Here is a 17239-nt window from a genome sequence, read left to right on the forward strand (position 1 = left end):
AAATCAGCAAAATGGAATGTCGAGACTTAGAGTCATAAAGCACTACAGGTCAGAAACGGGCTCATCTAGTTCATGCTAAACTATTAATCTGCTAAGTCCCATTGATCTGCACCAAGACCACAGCCCTCTATACCTCTCACAGCCATGTACCTATCCAGACATCACTTAAATGTTCACCACTTCCGCTGGCGGCTCATTCCACATTCTCACCACCTGCTGAGTGATGAAATTCTCCCTCATGTTTGCCTTAAACATTTCCCCTTTCACTGTTAGCCCATGACCTCTAGTTTGTCTCACCTCAGTGGAAAAAGCTATCCTGGATTTAAGCTAGCTATACCTCTCATAATTTTGTATACCTCTACCAAATCTCACCTCATTCTCCTCCAGGATATAAAGTCTGTAACTATTCAAGTTTTGGCAACATCTTTGTAAATTTTCTCAGCAGTTTCAATCTTATTTATATCTTTACTGTCAGTAGAAAATAAAAACTGGAGCCAGTACTCCAAATTGGGCCCCAACAACATCTTAAACAATTTCAACATAGCATCCCAACTCTTGTAGTCAATGCATGGATTTATGACGGCCAATATGCTAAAAGATTTCTTTAGGACCCTATCAACCCATGACACCACTTTTAAGGAACATAGTTTGGGAACAAATTCAATTGTCTATTTTGGCAGGACAGAATAGAAGGCTTACAAACTAATTGGCAGAGCTCTGAGATGCAAGGGGACTGGGTTGTCCTCATGCAAGTGTGGCAAAAGGCTAAAGTATGAAGGAAAGTAAATGGTTTGTTATCATTTATAATTAGGGGAATTGAATACAAATGTAGGGAGGTTGTGCTTCAGTAATACAGTATATGGTACTGATAAGACCATACCTGGAGTTGTGGGTAAAGTATTGATCTCCATATTAAAGAAAGGAATCTTTGAAAGTTTTCATGATTCTACAATTGTATTCTGACAGGTTACATCACAACCTGGCATGAAGACTCCAAAGCACAGGGTCGCAAGAAAGTACAGAGGGTTATAGACTCTATCAGCTTCATCATGGGCACAACCTTAGCCAGCATCGAGGACATTAAGGACCCTCACCATCCACGACATTCCCTCTTCACATGAGCACTATCAAGGAGGAGGAACAGGAGATAAACCACACTCAGCAATATGGGAACAACTTCCTCCTTGGATTTCTGAATGGTCCATCAACCCACGATTGGAATCAGAATCAGAATTATTATCAATGACGTGTCATGAGATTTGCAGTTTTGCGACAGCAATGCAGTGCAATACATAAAAATTACTACAGACTGCAATAAGAAATGTAAAAACAAACAAATAAATAAATAAATAGATACATACATAGTGCACAGAGACAGCAATATGGTGAGGTAGTGTACATGGGTTATTCAATGGTGGAGGGCAAGAAGATGTTTGTAAAACGTTGGGTCATCAGGGCCCTGTACCTCCTCCCTGACTGTAATAATGAGAAGAGAGCATGTCCTGGATGGTGACGGTCCAAAATGATGCATTCTGCCTTTCTGAGAAACACAACAGGTCTGGTACCATCTGTAGAAAGAAACAAAGTTAATGTTTTGGGACCAAGATCCTTCATCTAGAATAGGGAAGAAAGGAAACAAGTCAGTTTTAAGTTGTAGAGCGGTGGGAGAAAATGGTTAAGGCAAAGGGAATAACTCTGCTTAGGTGAGCCTAGGGCTCTACAGATCACAATCAATCCCGTTAATAGACTATTGATTAACCTGAATTGGAAGAGGTACATGTAAATTCTTGTTTCACTGACATTTGTGTCCCTGCATGGCTGCTAATTAGGAAATATAAAGTGTTACATGTAGACCTGAGATCAGTTGATATTATACTTTAGCCTGAGTGCCATCTTAGGGCTCAGCTGCTGCTCACTTTCGTAAGCCGAGGATCAACAACAGTAAGGGTCAAGTTGCTATCGCTCCTGTCAACAACCTGTCACCACCATACCCGGCCATCCCCAAGTTCCTTCTCACAAGCACTCTCCAGCGAGGACTATAACACCGGATTATTAAGCTCGCATGGGATGTTCAGAAACTGCAGGCCTGAAATCAACAAATCAAATTCCATGCATTGTTGAAGTATTTCTATGTGGTGATTAGATGCTGCTGTTAAAGAGCATGAAACAGACTTGGCTTGTTTATTTTGAAAACTGTATACCAGGCCTGGGAATACCCTGTGGAAGTTAAAGGCATTAAGAAATGCGTCATAAATATTTTCACCTTGATTTTATTTCTGGATTGGTCCATCCTCACTGTAAGATCTGCTTTGCTCACTTCTCTTCCGGGTTGTGTAACATCTATCAACTTCTTATCAGCTGCTACTGGCTCCTCACAGATGGATGGAAACTTCTGAAGGCGGGTGTGCATCAACTTATGGCTGAGGATGACTCTCTTTCACTTTGCAACTCAGTGCTATTTCACTATGTTGTTCTTAACACCATTACTCTCAGAGATTGGGGACTGCAGAGAAGGCAGAAATTCTTCATGCCAGGCAGCTTTTGGAGGTGTTGATGATCCTATGTTCTTAAATCACTTCAGTTTGAGAGCCACTGCTGAAGGCTTTGTGGCTGCCACCAAATTCCCAGACGCAAGTTTGTGGAAACTCTTCCCTGAATGGGGAAGACATAGCCTTCAATTTTCACACAACTTTATAGCCAAGGATATGCTTTTGAAGTAAAATCTAAGGCTGCTGAAAATTCTTCATCAGACAAATGATATCTTCAGTGAAAGAAACAGAGTTAAATATGGAAATAATTCAGAAGATGTGTAGCTCTTGGTTGGGTGGAGTTGTTCTCCAATCTTGGCAACTTACTTACAAACACTTCATCACCATGTGAGGAGATATTGTTGGAGTGCTGTTGATTGAGGTTGTCCTCTGAATGCCAAGTGTATAAAGGCCAATCATGCTGAGGCCAATCCACAATCAGCAGTTCACTGAAGATATCTCCTCCCATGGTAACGAAATGTTAGCAAGTAAATTGTGAAGAGCGGAGAACAACTCGATCCCACCAAAGAGTTAAATATTCCTGCTCAGACTCGCTGCTGCCTGACTCTGCCATCATTTTCAATGTCTGCTTCAGCTTCACATTTTAATTCACTGCAAACACATTGGAAGTGTCTTCAAAGCTGTAATGTAGGGAATATGTCAGCCTACTCTCTCATACTGCCCATCTGAGATAAATTGTTATTGATAAGTACTATTGATTGATGAATAAGTGTCACCTGGAATTGCAGGGAAAACTCCCCAGTTGAGATTCAGACCAACAACAAGGGAAACACAAACAGAATATCCTAAAGGGGGCACCTGTGAAAGTGAAGCACTTCAAACTGTAGTGAGGCATCGTGGTTAAATTATTAAACTAGTCAACCAAAGATATGGTGGCTAAATTTGCTGATGACACAATAGGAGTTTGGAAAGGATGTTGAAAGGAGGACATAAGGAGGCTGCAAAGGGTCTGTGATGGTTTAACTGAGCGGTGAAAAATCAAGAGAATGGAATAGGATGTAGGAATTGTCTACTTGGGCAGGAAAAAGGACAAAGCTTATGAATCAATTGGCAAGAGTTTGCAGAGCTCTGAGATCCAAAGGCATCTGATTATCTTGAAACAAGAGTGGCAAAAGGGAAGGGTGTGTGTGTAGCAAGTACATAGGAAAGAGGATGGTTTCATATTATTTATTATTAAGGAAATGTATGGAGGATGTACTTCAGTACATGGCACTGATAGGACCATACCTGGAGTGGTGTGTAAAGTATTGGTTTCCTTATTAAAGAAAGGAGTCTTTGAAAATTTTCATGATTCAATAATTATATTTTGACTGGTTATATCACAGCCTGTGCACAGGATAACAAAAGGGTACAGAGTATTGCAGGCTCCAACAGCGCCATCATGGGCACAAACCTAGCCAGCATTGAGGACATCATCAAGAAAGCAGCATCCATCATTAAGGACCCTCACCATCCACGACATTCCTTCTTCACATTACTACCATCAAGGAGAAGGAACAGGAGACAGATAAACCACACTTAACAATATGGGAACAACTTCTTCCTCCCTTCCATCAGATTTCTGAATGGCCCATTAACCCATGATCAGAATCAGAATTATTATCACTGACATCTGTCATGAGGTTTGCAGTTTTGTAGCAGCAATACATTGAGATACATAAAAAATTATGACAGATTACAATAAGAAATACAAAAACCTACAATCAAATAATAAAAAGTACATAAATAGTGCAAAAAAAGAGCACACCAGTGAGGAAAAAACAGAGAGTAAAACACATGGGTTATTCAATGGTGGAGGGCAAGAAGATGTTTGTAAAACGTTGGGTCATCAGGGCCCTGTACCTCCTCCCTGACTGTAATAATGAGAAGAGAGCATGTCCTGGATGGTGACGGTCCAAAATGATGCATTCTGCCTTTCTGAGAAACACAACAGGTCTGGTACCATCTGCAGAAAGAAACAAAGTTAATGTTTTGGGACCAAGATCCTTCATCTAGAATAGGGAAGAAAGGAAACAAGTCAGTTTTAAGTTGTAGAACGGTGGGAGAAAATGGTTAAGGCAAAGGGAATAACTCTGCTTAGGTGAGCCTAGGGCTCTACAGATCACAATCAATCCCGTTAATAGACTATTGATTAACCTGAATTGGAAGAAGTACATGTAAATTCTTGTTTCACTGACATTTGTGTCCCTGCATGGCTGCTAATTAGGAAATATAAAGTGTTACATGTAGACCTGAGATCAGTTGATATTATACTTTAGCCTGAGTGCCATCTTAGGGCTCAGCTGCTGCTCACTTTCGTAAGCCAAGGATCAACAACAGTAAGGGTCGAGTTGCTATCGCTCCTGTCAACAACCTGTCACCACCATACCCGGCCATCCCCAAGTTCCTTCTCATGTGCACTCTCCAGCGAGGGCTGTAACACTGGATTATTAAGCTCACACGGGATGTTAAGAAACTGCAGGCCTGAAATCAACAAATCAAATCCCATGCATTGTGCAAGTATTTTTACGTGGTGATTAGATGCTGCTGTTAAAGAGCATGAAACAGACTCGACTTGCTTATTTTGAAAACTGCATACCAGGCCTGGTAATACCCTGTGGAACTTAAAGGCATTAAGAAATACGTCATAAATATTTTCACCTTCATTTTACCTTAATTTTATTTCTAGATTGGTCCATCCACACTGTAAGATCTGCTTTGCTCACTTCTCTTCCGGGTTGTGTAACATCTATCAGCTTCCTATCAGCTGCTACTGGCTCCTCACAGATGGATGGAGATTTCTGAAGGTGGGTGTGCATCAACTTATGGCTGAGGATGACTCTCTTTCACTTTGCAACTCAGTGCTACTTCACATGTTTTTAACACCATCTCTCTCAGAGCTTGGGAGATTTTGGAGGTGCTAGTGAACCTGCATTCCTCAACCACTTCAGTTCAAGAGCCACTGCCGAAGTCTTGTGATTGACACCGATTTCCCAGACAAAACGGCTGTGGAAAATCTTCCTGGATTGTGAATAGAAAGCCTGCGTCTTCCACATTGCTTAATAGCCAAGGAGATGCTTTTGGAGCAAAACCCAAGGTTGCTGAAAACTGTTAGTCCATCAAACAACATCGGTAGTGAAAGATATCTGTGCCTAAAAGAAATACAGTTAAATGTTGTTGCTGAAGCCAGATGCTGCATGACTCTTCCAGCATTTCCAATTTCTACTTCAATGTTCATGTTTTTTCTAGAACAAACACTTTTGAGATGTCTTCTAAGCTGTAATGTAGGAAATATATTGGCCTATTCTCTTCCAAACAATGACATAATGGTTACCTGACGTAAATTGCTTTGTTCAGTATTATTGATTGAGAAGTAAAGATTAGCTAAATTTTCTGATGACAGAATAATAGTTCAGAAAGTTAAGTTGAAGTGAGGACTTAAGGAGGGTACAAGGGGGATACAGATAGTTCAAGTGGAAAATGAAGAGATTGGAATAAAGTGTCTACTTTGGCAGAAAAAATGAGAAAGCTTATTAAGTAAGTGGCAAAAGGTTACAGAGCTCTGAGGTGCAAAGGGATCTGAATTGTTCTGAAACAAAAGAGGCAAAAGGCTAGAGTGTGAGTGTAGCTGGTATATAGGAAGGTGAATGGTTTGTTATCATTTATTATTAGGGAACTGAATATAAATGTAGGGAGGTTGTGCTTCAGTAATACTTATAGAACTATACCCAGAGGGATGTGGAAAGTATTGATCTCCATATTAAAGAAAGAAGTTTTAAAATGTCTTCATAATTTTATTTTGATTGGTTGCATCACAGTCTGGTACGGAGGCTCCTTTGCAGAGGATCACAAGAGGATACAGTGTCACAGATTCTGCCAGCTCCATCACAGCACAACCCCACGGCAGTGTAGAGGACAACTTTAAGAAGGCAGTATCCACCATTAAGGACCCTCAGCATCCAGGATATGCCCTCGGCTTATTGCTACTATCAAGAAGAAGAAACTAGTTCCCAAAGACCCTCATCTCAACAATTTGGGAACAGCTTCTTCCTTTCTGAATGGTTCACTACTTTTGTTATTCCTTTTTTTTTTGCATTGCTTCTTTATTTTTGTAATTTATAGTAATTTTTTTTGCACTGAACTTCGGTCACAGCACAACGAAGTTCACGTTACAGTATATGGTATATGGGTTGGCTCAATAGCGTAGCGGTGAGTGTAACGTTACTACAGCAACATGGATTCACTGGGCCAGAAGGACCTGTTACCATGCTGTATCTCTGAATAAAAAATAAAGCAGATGTAAGTCAGAGATAGCCTGATACTGGAAATGGTGGGGAAGGGTCAAGAGTCCAGTAGCCAACTCCCGCTCCTAATTTTGTGAATGTAGAGAGGATGGTGGGGGAGTCTAACACCAGAGAAAGCAGCCTTAGAATAGAGGGGTGTCCTTTTAGAAAGGAGATAAGGAGGAACTTCTTTTGCCAGAGAATGGTGAATCTATGGAATTCGTTGCCACAGATTGCCATGGAGCCCAAATCATTGGGCATATTTAAGGCATTGTAGATTCTTGATTGGTTAGGGCATGAAGGGATATGGGGAGAAGGCAGGGAGAGAAAATGGATCAGCCATGATGAAATGGCGGAGTAGTCTCGATGGGCCAAATGGCCTAATTCTGCTCCTATAGCTTATGGTCTTATTCTTATACTTGCTTTGTTCATACAGATTAAGTACGATTCTTGATAAGCAAAGGACTGAAAATTTGCCATGGCTAGATAGTCATTCAGAATTAAGGATTCTGAATGACTATCAGAATTTCATGACTTAATTGACTCAGAGTTGAGTCAATTATGAACTAAATGGTGAAGAAGGCTGGAGGAACTGAATGTGCTCTTCCTGCTCCTGATTTGCATGTGTGTGCATCAAGGTACATTTTTCAGAGCTACGATAATGACAAGGCCACCTTTAGAGGTGTGCCCATAGCGGCAAGGACGTTACGAGAGAGTGAGGGCAGACGCAAGTGAGGGACTTGTAACTGCATGCACAAGAGATTTGGCAAACGCTAGAAATCTAGAGCAACTCACACAAAGTGCTGGAGGAACTCAGCAGGTCTATGCAGAGGAATAAGCAGTTGACGTTTCGGCCGATACCCTTCATCGGGACCATAACAGTGATTTGTGACCACAGTTGTTAAGTCATTGACTGCAAGAGGAACGCCCACATGAAACACCATCTGGGAGATGCGAGTGCTGGCATTCCATTTGAATTTGGAACATATGAAGGGATGGATAGCTTTGAAGGTGGTAACGGTTGGAGTGTGGATGGGGATCAGATGCATTTAACATTACCTTGTCTTTGTCAACGTGCAGGGAGATAGAGCGGGGTCTCTGGAGATTCCACTGAGCGTTTCAAGGGACACCTGCTTCAATATCACTGCAGTGGGAATTCTGCTCCAGTTCCTCTGTTTCTTCCAGGTGCTCTGGTTTCCTCCCACATCCCAAAGACGAATGGGCTGATAGGTCAATTGACTTTGAAACACTACATCAGGACATATGACAGTTCTTCTAAATGAAGGTAGATTCTTGATATGGAAGAGAGTGAAATTTTTCAGCAGCTAGATGGGAATACAAAGTTAAGGCTGCTGTTGAATGAACTTTGAACATATTAATCGGTGAAGAAAGCTGCTGAGGGTGAGTGCTCTCTTCATTCTGTTTGTATGACAAGGCAACAGGAAACATAGCCTTCTACAAGTCCTTTCCTCCTGCTCCCCACTCCTCCACCTCCAGAGATGTGCATAGCTCAACATGCTGAGTTTCTCCAGCATGTTACTTGTTGCTCCAGATCCCTGCACCTGCAGTGTCTCCGTATCGGCCGTTTCCTGCCCCAGTTGTGGGAGAAGCTACGATTCCCACAGTGGCTTCATGAGGCACATCAGAGTCCACAAAACCAGAGTGGGAGCAGGTTGTCCTGGATCCTGGGGTGGTGATGGGGGAATCTTCCTGAGATAAGAACTGGGGAGGGGCAGAGTCTGCATGAGTTGCAAGTGGGAATGTGTTGTCAGCGGGTCAGGGACCCAAAGCGCAAAGCAAATTTATTATCTAAGAATGTGTATGTCACCATATGCTGGCAATTTGGGTGTAACTGGTGTAGGAGTTTAGTGAATCTAAACAGCTTACGTGCATGAATGAAAGTCAAAGTCCAGTTTAATGTCATCTGGACAAGTACGAGGGTGATTGATAAGTTCGTGGCCTAAGGTAGAAGGAGTTGATTTTGGAAAACCTAGCACATTTATTTTTCAACATGGTCCCCTCCTACATATATAACTTAGTCCAGCGGTTGTGGAGCATACGGATCCCTTCTTTGTAGAAATCAGCGTCTTGGACCTCCAGAAATGGTCAACAGCAGGGGTGATTGATAAGTTCGTAGCCCAAGGTAGACGATGAGTTATACTGCTCTCGTTACATGCACGTAGTTCAACTCTTTGAGTGAGTACACAGAAAGTTTGAAGTTAATAACATCTCCTTCTACCTTAGGCCACAAACTTATCAATCACCCTTGCTGTCGACCACTTCTGGAAGTCCAAGACACCGACTTCTCCAAAGAAGGGATCTGTATGCTCCACGACCGCTGGACTAAGTGTGCAAATGTAGAAAAAATAAATGTGCTAGGTTTTCTAAAATTGACTCCTTCTACCTTAGGCCACGAACCCATCAATCATCCCTCATATGTACAGATGTAATGAAACCTTACCTATAAGTAGCATTCACAAGAAAAACATAAATTATACATGATTTTTACAAGAAAGCAAGCAATTAAATGAAAAGTTAAGTCCATTTTAGGATGTGATCAAAGTGGTGATGACATTAAGATATTATAATGATTAGGATTGAGCCGGTTGGTTCAAGAACTGAATAGTTGAAGTGAAACAGTTGTTTTGAACCTGGTGGTGTGGGACTTCAGGCCTCTGTACCTCCTGTCTGATGGGAGCTGTGAGAAGATGGCATGGCCTGGACGGTGGGGATCTTTGATGATGGCAGACATTCCACCTTGCAAAAACTTATTTCAGGGAGGTAGCACCAATACTTGAGCAGCCTTCCCTGCGTTTAGCCTCCCTAATATGTTGTGGTCCGAAAAGAAATAAAAGATAAGATGGATCCATATTCTATTGTCTTATGCAGAAAATGTGACATTAAAATATGTACTTAAATTAAATTACATATTATCATGGAGTCATTTTTTTTATTCTATTACAACTTTAAGCAAGTCTACAGGGACCTTGGCCTCATCACGTAGGATATTAATAGAGTAACTCCTTAGCAGCTAGCCAGCTAGTTTAAATAATGTTAGTTATGCTAATGAATGACACCTGTTAAACTCACCTCAACATGTCTTTTACATTTTAACCCACCATGGTCAATAGACAAGTCCGTGTTGCAAACAGTGCAGTGAGCAACAATAGATTTCCAGGATATTATATATAATTTGCGGACGTTAGAGAGCCACTATCAATATGTGGGAGACTCCCGGAACTTCAGGGAGAGGTGGGGTGTCTGTGATGGGTGTTACCGCCCTGAGGCATAGCCTCATGTAGGTGTGACCAGTAGTGGGGAGGGATGTTCCTGTGATGTATTGCTCTCTATACAACATCATCATGCTCCGTAACTGACTGCATTACTGTCTGGTATGGAGGGGCCAATCTATCAGATCAGAAAAAGCTGTAGAGGATTATAAACTCAGCCAGCTCCATCATGGGCACTAGCCTCCCAACCAAGATTCAGGTACTTCTATTATCAAAGAATGCATAAATTATCCAACCTTAAGGTTTGCTTGCTCACAGGTAGCCACAAACCTGAAAGAACCTAATTAAAGAAGAAAAAGAATAAAAATAAACAATTAGAGACCAACATTCAAAGTGCAAGAGAAAGAAATCAGGCAAACAATTGAAGCCAACAACATTCTGAACCAAAACTGAGTCATCAGTTCCAGACCCCAGAGCAGGCCCAGAGTAGGCCCAAAGCCTTGCTTATCAGTTCATCATATTAGCAGGCACAGCCCACAGCAGATGGGGCAGTCTTCATAGTCTCTGCGCCATGGAGAGAGGAGCAACCATAGCAGAAAATGAGTGAAATTGGCTCTCATCCTGGATCCCAACACCCTGTCTTTTCAGTCTATCTGGGCTGGCATTTATGTTGATCAAACATTGGACAGCAAAAGGCTCCCGCATCCCAGAGAGAAGAGTACATATTGTGGAGAGTGAGTGAAATCAGTTCTCACCTCTGATCTGCACTGGTGTTTAAATTAAGCAGCTAATTATACCTCACACTAGACCTGGCTGCTGCAAAAGGCTCAGGGCCTAGACCATGCTGCCCAGTGACTTGCTCCGGGCCGAGATTTCGCCATCCAGCCTGAAGCCGCTCTCAAGCTCTTCAAATCAGCTAGGTGCCCAGAGTGATCCAACCTCATACCTGGGCCAGTTATACAGACACCATATCTCCCCTGCCTGGGCCATGATTTCTCCTCTCGGTGTCCAGAGAAATCCAACCTTGCACCTGAGCTTTGTGTACACACATCAGAACTCCATCTGCAACGATTCTGGAACACCATTGAGGAAATTGTTAAGTGTAATGCCTCAAAAAAAGGTGGCATCCAATATTAATGACTCCCACCACCCAGGACATGCCCTTTCCAATTGCTATAATCAGGGAAGAGGTGCAGGAGCCTGAAGACACACATTCAATATTTTAGGAACAACTTCTTCCCCTCTGTGACCACATTTCTGAACAGACTTTGAACTCATGAACACTACCTCACTTTCTGCTTTCCTTTTGCACTATTGATATATTAATTTTTGTATTTCTTATTGTAACATTTTTTTGCATGACACTGTACTGCTGTCACAAAACGGCAATTTCACAACATGTCAATGTGAATAAATCTGATTCTGATTTTAATTCTAATATTCTATAGCTTAGCTATAATGGAAACACTGCAAAACCAATTAGCTATGGGGGTGAAGATGTTGGGTTGGGGCACCACAGGCTGATGCTATTCTCTTCCCACCTTCCCTCCGTGCTCTGGCCCACTTATTCAGCAGGGTTGGGATCTCTCGGCTGTAAGCAGGGGTGAACCTAGTTGTGGAGGCTTCTTGCATCAGCTTGGAAATCAGAAAGCCGTTATGACATACAAACACAGGGTGGAGCAGTCCCTCCAGCTTGGCCAGAGGGTCTCACACTGTATGTTGGGTGTTTGCCAGCTGAGTGGCTGTGACTTTGTGCTCTGTCTCTCTCCCTCCTGCTTCTTTGAGTGTAATGGCCAACTGAGCTTTGGTCAATAGTGCCTGCTTTCAGCTGATTGGTCAGAATGAAGTGTAGGGTTCTCAATACCAGTAACAGTGGTGTTAACTGTTCAGGCTAATGAAATGGCTTCTCTGTAATACTGTAATGGGATCCTGTGTCTCATATGTTTGGGTTATGGGTATTGATAAGGGGAAAACTAACCAATGGAGAATTGTTATGCTATCTTGTCTGTGTAAGTGGAACGGGAGTTTGCGGTCTTTTTCGGGAGGAGAGCAAGGAGGACGGATGTGTGTGGAGTGGGCAGCGGTTCCAGAGCAACGAATACTGGATGTCGATGGTTCGGACGGTGGCTGAAGGCTCGGAAGGTCATTGTGGAAGGGAACCGGAGGCCTGAGCTCCAACGTAATAAAATATGTGCACAAACTAACAAACTGATTATTACTTTGGCGCCTTTAGGTTATCTGTTTCTACTAACCCATCATTAAGAAATCACTATAAAGTTGCAATTATTTACTCACTTTTGGGTATTGTTTTGGTATTTGTCTTGAGAGCATGGACTGGGGGGGTGCATTACATCATATTTACACAGAAGTATTGCACTACTGGCGGGGCGACGGTGGTTTGCCCTAGGCGAGCGGGGGCTAGAGGCTACTGGAGGCTACAGAAACTAGAATGAAATAAATCACCACTCCAGGCACTGTGGACCTTTTATCAGCTGCTCCCATGCCAGCAGGTCCAACGCCAGCGCATTTCTGTAACTACAAGGTTGAATGCTAAGCATCTACCCTCCTTGGTCACCCAGAGATGCCAGATCATGTCATCTGGTGTGGCTCATTGTAAAATGGGAACACTGTGGAGGAAATATTTTCCCAAGTTTGGGAAATATAGGAGACTTTTTGGACATTTGTAAACAGAAATAATCCCATTCCTGCCCCTTTCCCCATGATGCTGTTTATTTTCTTTCCAAATCTGATCCAATTCCCTTGTGGAAGCCTCAGATGAGTCAGATTTAGATTCATTTGTCACATGTATATCAAAACATTTAGTGAAATGTGTCAGTTGAATTAACAACCAACACACCTGCACTGGGGGCAGCCCACAAATATTGCCACACATTCTGGCACCAATATAACACGCCAACCGGGCTCGGTGGAACACAGACGACAACAAGCTGCAGAACAACTGCAACACAAGCCCTTTTCCTTCCTCCCACTCACCCTCCACACGGGGAGTCTTGCAGTCCCAGGCTGTGGGCTTCTAGTCTCTAGTTTCCAGGCATCAGGCTTCACTGCCTGGCAGTGCATTCCCGATGCAAGTCCTTCGCTCCTTCTAAAGAGAAGAACTCCAGCTCCTTCAACCTATTTTTGCAACTTTTGGGACACAGTGGAAAGTAGGAGCAGATGTAGGCCACCTGCCTCCTCAAGCTTGTTGCATTATTCAATATGTCTGTGACTGATCTATGCTGGCCTGCTCTCCTCTTCTGTCTCAGTTGTCCATAATTCCACAGCTCTCAATACCCCAATCTTTCAAAAATGTATTTACTCAACCATTACTCTATCTACCACCCCTGTCACTGAACTACACGGTAGACACTTCAAACCACTTCTTAAAATATTGTTCATATTGTAATTATTTTCTGGCATTTATTTATGTATGCACATTTTAATCCATGTCCATCCTTTATTAGCTTTTATAATATAATTATTTATTTTATTTAATTCTTTCTTCTTTATTATTGTTGAATGTTGTTTTTTGTTGCATTCTTGCACCCTGACCAATGCACCACAGCAAATTCTTAGTACATGTAAATGTATATGGCGAGTAAAGTTGATTCTCAATCTACAACCTTCCTGGATGGAGAATTCTGGAGACGAACTCTTGTGTATTTGATATTTCAATAATATTTGAGTAATCTTACACATATTAGTTGATTGAGTATTCTTGTCGGTTTAAATGATTCATTACAGGTTATATACATAAATACGTGAATTTTATGCATCATCTCGCTACCATGTGATACATGCGCGCCTCAGTTAAAGTAAAGTAAGTTAGACCCACAATTTCGGACTCCCTAATCTTCCTTTGATTTAGTTTAATGTTTTGAAGTCACAAAATGTAATACTAACCACCCTCTGCAAAAAGAAATTCCTGCACGCCTCAGTTGTAAATAATCAGTTGCTTAGCATTGTTTAGAATAAAATGGTTCCCTTAGCAGAGAGATGAAGGAGAATTTCTTCAGCAAGATGGTAGTGAATCTGTGGAATTCATTGCTATAGATGGCTGTTGAAGAAATGTCCTCTTGTTTGAGACTCTCATTTTTGAATAAATGTCAACATTTACTTTAGCTTGTCCCCTGAGGATCCTATATGTCTCAGTAAGGTCGCCTTTCATTTTCTAATCTCCAAGGAACACAGATCCAAACTGTTTAGCTTCTCCTTATGGACCATGTTTTCTGTAAAAGGTCTTCACAAGTTATTCATAATTATACCAGTGTCCTGTTTGGAAGTTACCACCCAAGGTTCTGCTGTAGATTGCTAGGCACATACTTAGCATGTACCTGGTGGCTGTGGGACAATACCATTAAAAAATACTGGTTATGCTACTATTGCATCCAGATCTAGTCATTACTCTATAGGATGGGTGTCAAGGTTCTAGATAGGGTGCAGAAATAATTCATTATAATGGTTTCAAGACTGAGTTACATGGTTTGATGGGTGAACCCTATTTACCTCTTGCTGCAAGGAAGGATTCAGAGTACAAAGTGCATTTATTATCGAAGTATGTATGCAGTATACAACTCTGAGATTCATTTTCCCACGGACAGTCACGAAACAAAGAAAAACCATGGAACCCGTTCAAAGAAAAATAACACCAAACTCCTATCGCCCAACGCACAAACAATTTGCATGAACGGCAATAAACAAAAACAAGTGAAAACACAGGATATGAAACATATAATCAAAAGAGATATTTCAGGATGAGAAGAGATTTGTTAGAAGTGAGCAAAAAAATTATTGTTTTGGATGGGGGAAATAGACAGCTCCAACTAGTTGGTCTTTCAAGGATTGAAAGTGATGGACAAAAGATACAGAGAAATGTGAAAATTTATTTTTTTATGCAGAATGGATCACACAGTCTGTAAGGATGGAGGTCACATAGTTAGTCAGGGCTTTCTAAAGAGGAGTGAGTGGTAAAGAAAGTACACAGGATACACACACACAATGCGGAGGAACTCAGTACGTCAGGCAGCATCTATGGAAAAGAGTACAGACAATGTTTTGGGCCAAGACCCTTCATCAGGACTGGAGAAAAAAAGATAATAAGTCAGAGTAAGGGGGAGAGGAGGAAGAAACACAAGGTGAAACCAAGATGGACAAGAGGAACCCTGTCCCTGGTAGGGTGGTGGGAGAATGGGGTGAGTGCAGACGTGCGCAAAATGGAAGAGATGCCGTTGAGGGTGGCATTGATGGTGGAGGAAGAGAAGCCTCTTTCTTTGAAGAAGGAGGACATCTACTTAGTTCTGAAATGAAAAGCCTCATCCTGAGAGCAGATGCAGTGGAGATGGAGGAATTGAGAGAAGGGGGTGGCAGTTTTACAAGTGACAGGGTGGGAGGAAGTATAGTCCAGATAGCTGTGAGAGTCAGTGGGTTCCACATAGCCGACAAAAAGCAGGTGCAGCTGGGACCCATGCCAGGTATACAGGATGCTAGCATTATTCCACTCTGCTTTCAGAGGTTCTTGAATTGAAGGCTCTGTATCTTCAATGTTGTATTGGCACCCTCTTTAATGAAAGCGAGCAGAGGAGAGGAAGGTTATTTTTTTTTCCCTGTCAGTAAACATCAGCAGGCACATAATAATTCTCAGATGAATTTGTACCCATGGCGTAAGAGCAAGTAGATGAGGCAACAAAAACAACTGAAATATTGTACGGACTTTGATTTGCCTCAGTATAGAAAGGAAATGATTGTACTGGACAAGGTACAGAGGGGGTTTGCCAGGATGAAATGTGGGAGGCGAGCGCTGGCTACCTGCCTGCTGATCACTGATGGGGTCGCTCTGCTGCTGGAGAAAGAGCTTGTGTGGCCTATCACTGTGCCTGAAGGGTGATCCTTTGCAATCAAGGTCTTTTGAATATATTGAGGATGTTACTAAGGTTCTGCATAATGGATTTGGACTATGGACTTCTTCTGTCTTATGATTTTTATATTCTGTTTGTTTTTGCCTATTTTTCTCATCGTTTTTTGGGACAGGGTGAGGAGGATTGAGGGTTGATGTTCTTGTTGAATCTTTGCTAGTTTTTTGTGCAGGAAGAAGGGGATTTGGGTGCCGATGTTCTTGTATTTCATGCAGGGGTAGGGTGTTTTGGGTGTAGTTTTTTTTGTGTGGGGGGTAGGCTTGCTGTATCTCTCTGAACTGAATTCCATCATATTTCTTGGTTTCGTGGCTATCTGGAGAAGATGGATCTCAGAGTTGTATACTGCATACATACTTCGATAATGAACCTTTGAACCTTTAAAACATTCTGGTATGGAGTGGCTCAGTTAAGAGGAGAGATAGTCTTTGTATTTCTCTGGGAGCAGAGATGAAGGGGAGATCTGATGGAGACATAGAGCCATACAGCATAGAAACAAGACCTGTGGTCTACCTCATCCATGTGACTGTGTTGCCCAGTGAGCTAGACCCATCTGCCCATGTTCAGCCTATAGTCCTCTACATCTCTCCACCCAAGTGGCTTTAAATATTGTTAATGTGCCTGTTTCAACTACTATTTCTCTTCATTCCAAATAAACACCACCCTTTGTCACTCAGGCATCCACCTCCCCCCACCCCCAAGTCCAGGACCAGGACACAATCTGGTAAATCTTTTCCGCACTCTTTCCTGTAGCAAGGTGATCAATACTGGGCACAATTCTTCAAGAGCAGTCTCATCAATGTCTAACATAACTGCAAGTTAACTTCCCAGACCCTGTATCGAATGCCCTGACCGATGAAGGAAAGTGTGTCAAATACTTTCTTCATCATGCTGTCTACCTGTGATGCAGCTTTCAATGAACTACACTCCTGCACTCCCAGGTCCCTCTGTTCCAGAGCACTTTCCAGGGTCTGACCATTCACCACCCTGGTCTGAGCTCCCAAAATGCAATGTCTCACATTTGTCTGCATTGAAATCCTTTTTGCCAACTATCTATGAGTCCGTGACTCCAGCTGCCTTCGACATTCAGAATCAGGTTTAATATCACTGGCATTTGTTGCTTTGTGGCAGCAATACATAATAAAATTACAATAAATTATAATAAGAAATATATAGATATAGGCACCTGTTAGTTTTGTGAGACCATGGATTTGTGCCTTGAAAAGTTTCCGGGGCGCAGGCCTGAGCAGGATTGTATGGGAGACCGGTGGTTGCCCAAACTGCACGCC

Source organism: Hypanus sabinus, chromosome 6 (genome assembly GCF_030144855.1).
Source record: "Hypanus sabinus isolate sHypSab1 chromosome 6, sHypSab1.hap1, whole genome shotgun sequence".
In the NCBI taxonomy this organism is placed as follows: domain Eukaryota; kingdom Metazoa; phylum Chordata; class Chondrichthyes; order Myliobatiformes; family Dasyatidae; genus Hypanus; species Hypanus sabinus.